We start from the raw sequence: 8,773 nt of genomic DNA, 5'->3' as shown, positions 1-8,773 counted from the left end.
ACCTTCATCAACATCGACCTGGCAAAGGAAACATTTACCACACTTTTAGAAGAGACCATCACAGACGCACCAACAACCATCAATCACATAACCAACGAAAACATCATGAAGCTAGTGGACCTGTGCCTCACCACCCACTTCACTTTCAACAACATATCTACAAACAAACCAACAGCACACCCATGAGATCTCCGCTATCAGGATTCATAGCAGAGGCGGTTATGCAAAGTCTAGAACAAACAGCCCTACCAACAATCAAACCAAAAATCTGGGTCCGCTACGTAGATGACACCTTTGTCATCACAAAACAAAACAAGATAGAAGAGACATTTGACATCATCAACAACACCTTCACAGGCATAAAGTTCACCAAGGAGGAAGAAACCGACAACAAACTCGCATTCCTGAACGTCACAGGAGAAAGAAAGGACAACGGAGAACTACAAACCTATGTATACAGAAAACCAACAAACACTGACCAAATACTTAACTACACCAGCAACCATCCCAACACACACAAACGAAGCTGTATCAGAACACTATTCCAACGAGCCACCACACACTGCAGCACAGACGAACTTCGGAAAACAGAGGAGAACCACCAATTCAACGTATTCGAGAAGAACAGATACTCAAAAATGCAGTTCGCTGATTCCTCAAGAACAAACCACGACAAGCAGACCAAACACAGCCAGAACCCCTAACCACCTTACCATACATCGAAGAAGTTTCAGAAATTACAGCCAGACTATTCAGACCCCTCGGAATCCTAGTAGTACACAAACCCACCAACACTCTCAAACAAAAACCAACTTAAAAGACCCAGTACAACCCAAGGACAAAACCAACGTCATCTACAAAGTTCCATGCAATGACTGCCACCAACACTATGTAAGACAAACAGGAAGAAAGTTAGCCACCAGGATATACGAACACCAGCTAGCCACAAAAAGCCACAACCTTCTCTCCTTCGTAGCCCTACATACGGGTTAAAAATACCACTATTTCGACTGGGACAACACATCTATCCTGGAACAGGCTAAGCAAAGACATGCCAGAGAATTCCTAGAGGCCTGGCACGTCAACCACAATGCCATAAACAAACACTTAGATCTAGATGCCATCTATCAACCCCTCAGAAAACGAACAGGAAATGACATCACCACAAACCCCAGGAACCCCATCGAGGAGAAAAATATAAATAGAAAGCAGGAGACAACAGCTTTGCTTCAATTGGAGGTCGCCACTGATGATGATGTTACCTAGCCAAGTAATGAAACGTCTGGATATCAAAGTTACAGCTTAGTGAGCAACCCTACACCCTATATTTTAAATCATTTTTCATGTTTATGTTGCATGAATCTGCGGTTATTGATCCACACTTTAGTTTCACTCCCTATAGGTAACATGCTGATTTCTCCAGTTGTTCATGGTTCAATGTGATGCATCCAGTGTGTGCATAACGAGAAGGAGCTTGCTTCCCACATCTTGTGTTTATCTGTGCCTTATGTCCAGCATTCATCAATGGCGAGAGCATGGAGCGAGGGCGAGACCAATGTCTAAGTCTCTCCGTGCGCATGCACGGCACCCACAGCGGCAATTCTCCACTGTGCATTTACACCCAGTTCTCAGTGCCCCTAAACCCACACCCTGCCCCTTTGAAATATCTCCATTATTTTGTGCTGTTTCGCTGTGCTCTTCTCACCAGGATGAATTACTTCGACTCAACCTCCTCCAGATTTCATCTGACAAAACATTCATTAAGAATCCCTTTGCATAAACATGCACTTCGCAGCTCTCGGTATTTGATTTTCCTGGATGTCTTTCATACGAAAAAACGTTCACAGCAGCTTGTAATGAAAAAAAAAATCGCGTTTCGTTTCATTATTCCAAAGCAACCTCCATTTCAATGCAGTTTCGTCAAACGGCACAAACTATTCCTTGCGATTTTGTAATAGCGACAAAGCATATAAACTGACCGTTGGAGCTCCAGTTTTAATGCAACAGCTGAAAACAGCACCATTGAAAGCTGTTAATGACAGCGACGAGAGTGGGATTCGAACCCACGCGTGCAGAGCACAAAGGATTAGCAGTCCATCGCCTTAACCTCTCGGCCACCTCGTCACAGACGCTCGAAAAGCTATGACCTTATGAATAATTGAATTTCGTAAATTATGCAGAGCAGCAGATGTTTCTCCCTGGTGTTGGTGAAATGAGAAACAACACAGTCCAAGACGATGGTCTGACCCCTGGGTTGTGGGGCAAGTGCACTCCCACTGTCACACTGTGCACACATTTTTCTGAACAAAAATGAGGAAATGACTATGTAACAAGGTCAGTTGAATTCTGTGAAATTTGAAGTCAACGGAATGAAGAACCCGAGACAGCAGGAGGTGTTCTTACAATAAAGAGTTGGATCGAGCTCTTAACGATAGTGGAATCAAGGGTTATGAGGATAAGGCAGGAACAGGATACAGATTGAGGATGTTCAGCCATGATCATAATGAATGGTGGTGCTGGCTCGAAGGGCAGAATGGCCTACTCCTGCACCTGCTGTCTATTGTCTATTCAACTGCCTGTGAGGAATTGTTTTCCAGACTGGAGGAGAGTGCATAGTGCTCAATGTCATTATTCCGAAGACCTAACTTCCGCTCAGATGTTTTTGACACGCACTTGTGTACAGAACAGACAATTTCAAAATCCAAAATATGGCTAAACTGACAATTGAACTCAACAATGCAAAAACCTTGATGTGTATCATTTTCCTGGGCCGTGTGACACCAAGTCACTGTATGATCACAGCAACACAGTGAGCAAGTGTCAGAAGGGATATGAGTGCAGCGCCAGAGCGCATACTGGGAGCAGCAGGTGACAGACGGGGATGTGCATATCCCACAACAGGAACACTTCCCAAACAGCGGAATGCGGTGGAAGAATTCAGAGGGAGTTTGCACTATGAAATTTGCTGCCAGAGACACAATGAAGAACTGTCATTGAGTCTGTTCAAGATGAAGATTTTAAGATTTCTACAGATGCAAAACAAAATAAAAAGCTCGAGTTAATGAAGGCAAAAGATGAAATTGTACATTTCATCAATCTACCCATCTTTACAATGAGTAACTCACCACTTTCCTCACTCGGTGACAGAACCACTGGTGAAGATGATCATATAATCCCCGTTACTAGCCATGGAATCAGAGAAACTCGGTTTCCCAAACGTTAAAGTAAAACCAGGAATGTGGAGGTAAGCATTAATGTGTTGCTCCTGTGCTGAAGGTGACCAGTGCACGGTATCTCTGTTCCAGTATAGTGAGCTGTGCTGTGCCGAAGTTTTAATTTTGAGCCTCACATGGAGCAGCTTTAATTTGTCCTCGTGTTGAGGGGTACGGACAGAAGGTGATATTGAGCAAAGCCAAGTTTATGGGAAAATACCCGTGTTTGTGGATTGAGAAACTACCTCTTCTGGATAATGACTCCTTGATCAACAAAGATACTGCAAGTATCTAAAACGTGAAGAAACATATGTGGAGAGAGAGCCGAAGGTGATTTTTCACCAGATGGATAACGTTTCCAATGTGCACTGCTTTAAATTCTGGGAAAATAGATGTTGAACTGATTTCATGTTACACAGTTTGTTACAAACTCACAAAGGTTGTTGCAATAATAAAAAAAGAAATCACATAGGACCGTTTGAATATTGTATTGAACTGAATTTTGGTGTGAGCATATTTTATCTTAACTGGCGTGCTGCAGAGAAGTACAGAGGGATAACAATACAAAAGGACCCATTCTCCTTGGTGGATTTCTTGGGTGGAGTTAAGAATGTACGAAATGTACATAACATCATGTGAATGTGGTCACATCTTTAAAGTAGGTGTTGCATCTCCAAGTGACGATTCAATTCCTAGTCATTAGGATATAACTTCTGTATGCAGTTATTTTAGGACATCAGCTCCATTTACCGAGTTTCACCTTGAATAATACGCCACACCTTACCAATCCATGAACTTGTTATACTCAGTCTTATTCAGTTGTACGTGTTCATGAAATATCTTTGTGTCTCAAGTCAACAAATTCGAAATTGTTACGCAACCATACTGACTTTCACTCAATGGTAAATTCTCTCCTTGTTCGTTTGTTCGTGTACCTTTTAAACCACTCTGAAGTCAGCTTCTACGTTTTACTTCTGTAAAGTCGTTCACGATTTAAATAACTCTATTGAGTGGAAGAAACTCTCATCCAAACTTTTCTTAATCATTCCCTAATGGTTTTCAAGCTCAAAGGACAGTTATTGCTTCACTCGAAAGAGGGACTTTCCCCGATTTACTCATTCAAACCTCGTGTTATGTGAAAATCTCATTTGTTGACATCAAACTTGCGTGTTTTTGCTCCAGCATTTCCAAATCTCGTGTATAAACTCCGTCATTCTTTCTATCATCCCGATGAAACCGGTTGTGTCTTTTCTGATATTCTTATGTCTTAGTAAACAACGTCACTTGGCTTTCTAATATCTTGCTATCCAGGAAACAGCGTCTGTGCCCTTTCTCACTTCTTTACATGCTTTTGGTGGAGAATGAGGATAAGGATTACACACAATGCTTCCACTGAGTGTGACCTAAAGATTTTACAGTTACACTATGAACTCTTTGCTTTTTCAATACGACGTCTCTATTTATAAACTCCAATAAGGTTAATTACTATCTATCCAGTTCATGAACATCGTCTCCATGGAGACGAAAATTATCTATCACTTCCTTTATTCTTCCACGGAATGTCTGAAAGGTTTGTAAGGCCAACATCTCCATATCCCCGTGTCCGGAGTCAGTCTCAGCTATTTCTAAAGGTGACTGAAGTTCAAATACTTCATAGTGTGTCTCCCGTCATTCCAGTGCAGACTGGTTCTGGACAGTAAATGCCATCACCAAAGGCCACCGTGGATCTGAAATCAACAGTTTTCATATAGTAATAGTCGTACCTATTGGGTATCGTATGTCCATGTTCTTATTCAATTTGTTCATCATTTCATGGGTCCCTATACTGAATTCTACTGAATGATTAATTTGTGAATGGAGACATTCCCTTCACCACTCATTCGAAGCTCCATGGAACATTAAAAGATTTTACTCATACGCATCCAGACGACAGTCCTGCCATTATTGGGATGAATCAGTGAACATTCCCCATGTATCCTGGAAGGCAAGGATTTCCTTTTCCATTTTAGGAGATCATTACAGCACTGAATCCCATGTGTGCGTTCATTATAACCGAAACAGTTGCAGCAAGACTTTAAAACTAAGATTTTGCTAAGATCTACTTGCATTGGTTGTCCCAAAAATTACATTCCATATTATGGTATGTTTGTGAATGAAAGCACTTTCTGATTCTTGAGCAATTATATTTTAGTTTTGTCAAAAATTATCATTCGCCGTTCTCTCTTTGCCTTTCATTTTCCCGTTTTATATCCCGTATTTTATCTGATTATCTTAAGTTTTCAATAATTTCAATCAATCTCGCTCCTGATTACCAATCCGAGAGAATGCCACAATTTTGTCAATTTAAATGCAGTGCAGCTGTAGGGCGCGGTGACCAAGTAGAAAGGCATTGGTCACGTGAACCAAATAAAAGGAGCCGGCTGGTGGATCTGGCCATTCCATCGTAGTCATATTTAAAACATTTAATATAATCTTTAGCCAAATCATATTTGGCAGAAAACAAGAAAACAAAAACGAAAAAATGGCTGATGTTGAAAATCAAACAAAAACAGACGTTGCTGGAATATTTCAGGATGTCTGGCAGCATCTGTGGAGAGATGGACCCAATGGATGTGAAACGTTAACTGTGATTCATCTGCACAGATGCTGCCAGCCCACCTGTGATTTTACAGCAATTTCTGTTTTTGTTTCAGATTGGCAGATTTTGTCGCAGTCCATGAGAACAGTGCTCATTAGAATCAAACAGAGAGCGTGGACCTGGTAGTGTGAAATGAGACAGTAATAATGAATGAGTGGAGAGTATTGTACTGGAAAAGGACAGCAGGTCAGGCAACATCCGAGGAGCAGGAGAATGGACGATTTAGGTATAAGCCATTCATCAGGAATTAGACTTGTGAGTCGGGCAGAGGAACAAAGCTGAAGCCAGGTGCCAACTCGCAGGCACCTCCTCCTACAGACCACGATCACAAACTCTCCTCCCCTCACCAAACCATCATCTCCCAGACCATCCACAATCTTATCACCTTTGGGCACCTCCCAGCCACAACCTTCAACCTCATTGTCCGGGAACTGCGCACTCCACAATTCTACCTCCTTCCTAAGATTCAAAAACCTGACTGCCCCAGTCGACCTATTGTCTTATCCTGCACCTGTACCATCCGAATCATCTCTTTCTACCTCGACACAATCCTCTCTCCCCAGTTCAGGAAATGCCCACTTACATTCGTGACACCCCTATGCACTTCACCTCCTTCAGGAATTTCATTTCCCTGGCCCTCAACACGCGATATTCACCATGGTCATCCAGTCCCTGTACAAATCCATCTGCAATGACAGAAGTCTGCAAGCCTTCCATTTCTTAATCTCACACCATCCCAACAGGTCCCCTTCCACCAACATCCTCACCCACTTGACTGAACTGGTCCTCACAATCAACAACTTCACTTTCCAAATCTCCCACTTCCTCCATCGACACTGGTAGTCATGGGCACCCACATAGGACCTAGCTATGTCTGCGTGTTTGTCAGATAAGCGGAACTGTCCATCTTTCACAGTTACACAGGCACCATCCTACACCTATTCCTACGTTACATTGATGAATGTATTGGCGCCACTTGGTGGTGCAACGAAGAGGTTCAATAGCTCACCAGCTTTACCAAAACCTTCCACACCAACCTCAAATTTATCCGGATCATCTTGGCAACTTCCTTCGCCTTCCTCGACCTCTCCATCACCGTCTCTGGCGACTGACTAATTAAAGACATATACTGCAAGCCCACCGACTCCCAAAGGTATCTAGACTACATCTCCTCCAACTCTATCTCGTGTAAAAACGACATTCCTTATTCCCAATTCTTCCGCTTACACCACATCTGTTCCGCCGGATGACCAATTGCACCTCAGAAAGACCCAGTTGGTCTCCTTCCTCCACGGTCACAAATTGCCTTTCCACGTTAGTTGACAATGCCCTCCAGTGCATCACCTCCACTTCACGCACCACCACCCTTGAGCCCCATGCCTGTCAATGCAACAAGAAAAGAACTTCCTGGTGCTCACCTTCCACCCCACCAACCTCCGCATAAAACGCATCATATTCTGCCACTGATGCCACCTCCAAACAGACGCCACCACCCGAGATATATTTCGCTACCCAGCTCTGCCAGCACTCCAGAAAGACCACTCCCTCCACGACCCCCTCTTGAGGAAGACACTTCCCCCCACCAGCACATAACCTTCTCCTGGCACCTTTGACTGCCACCAAAGTGAGGGTGAAACTAGCACCCACACAACTCTCATCTCCAACCAACTCCCGAAGGGACCGTTCCACATCCGTTGGAAATTCACCTGTACAAATACCAATGTAATCTACTGCATCCGTTGCACCCAGTGTGTTCTCCTCTACATCAGGGAGACAGGATACCTTCTTGCAGATCATTTCAGAGAACATCTCTGGGACACCCGCACCCACCAACTTCAGCGTCCCGTGGCTGAACACTTCAACTCCCCCTCCTCCCCAATCAAAGGCTCGCAGGTACTGGACCTCCGCCACGGATAAACCGTTACCCACCCAACGCCTGGAGGAGGAATGCCACACATTCCGGCTTGGGACCCTTACACCACGCGGGATAAATGTGAATTCGAACAGTTTCCTCATTTCCCCCAAGCATAAGCCTTCAACTCGCCACCGCACACTCGACCCATTCCATCACTGCCACTTCTGACCTCTTATATTCTCCGTTCTATTCATCCATCTATTGCTTTCCAGCTATTTCCCCTCAACCACACACCACTTCCATTTATCTCTCAGCCCCGACTCACAAGCCTTATTCCTGATGAAGGGCTTAAGCCTGAAACTTGAATTCTCCTGCTCCTCGGATGCTACCTGATCTGCTGTGCTTTTCCAGCATCACACTGATCTCCAGCATCAACTCTGATCTCCAGCATCTGCAGCCCTAACTTTATCCTTGGAATTATCAATGACCTTGGAATGAGGATATCCTTCGATATCAGTGATCACACTGTAACTGATTTTTCCATTTATTTTGGGTGAGGGCAGGCTGGATCTGGGATGAGCACTTAACACCTAAACAACTGGAATAGTATCAGATAGCGAAGTTAGGGCGGGCTGAAATGAAGTGGAAAATTCTGCGAGAAAATGGGTCAGTACAACTGCATCACATCACCCAGATTGTAAAAGACTCGCACAAGGAGAAAATCAACTTCAGTGTAGGCACAATGACAGGTAAAGTGGAAAGGAGACAATACAACACACTGAGGTGCAGTGGAATTATTTATGTGAAAGGATTCGATATATAAGCTCCACCTTTACATATGGACAGCCCTCACATTGGAAAAAGGAATTTCCTGCAGTGTAACGGCGTCTTTTGCCTGTGACATCACAATGTTGAGAGACACTGACATAGTTTCTTCTGTAGCAGCATGGCCGAGTAAAAGCATGATCGTCCCATTAACCAGAACTCAATACTTCAAAGCTCTCCACTGCGCTATCCAACTTATTTGCTGCTCCTTTAGTCAGATCTCAATCGCTTCACTGTGTATCT

General features: G+C 43.6%; 1 non-coding gene across 1 annotated transcript; it reads right to left on the bottom strand.

The window, feature by feature from the left end:
* Positions 1–2,042: 2,042 nt before the first annotated feature.
* Positions 2,043–2,124, bottom strand: trnas-gcu (transfer RNA serine (anticodon GCU)). The gene has a single exon. It is a non-coding gene; the product is annotated as a tRNA-Ser (tRNA).
* Between the last annotated feature and the right edge of the window lie 6,649 nt (positions 2,125–8,773).

The sequence above is a fragment of the Chiloscyllium punctatum genome, chromosome 34 (genome assembly GCF_047496795.1).
Source record: "Chiloscyllium punctatum isolate Juve2018m chromosome 34, sChiPun1.3, whole genome shotgun sequence".
Taxonomy (NCBI): domain Eukaryota; kingdom Metazoa; phylum Chordata; class Chondrichthyes; order Orectolobiformes; family Hemiscylliidae; genus Chiloscyllium; species Chiloscyllium punctatum.
This window is presented reverse-complemented; position numbering and strand designations above follow the sequence as displayed.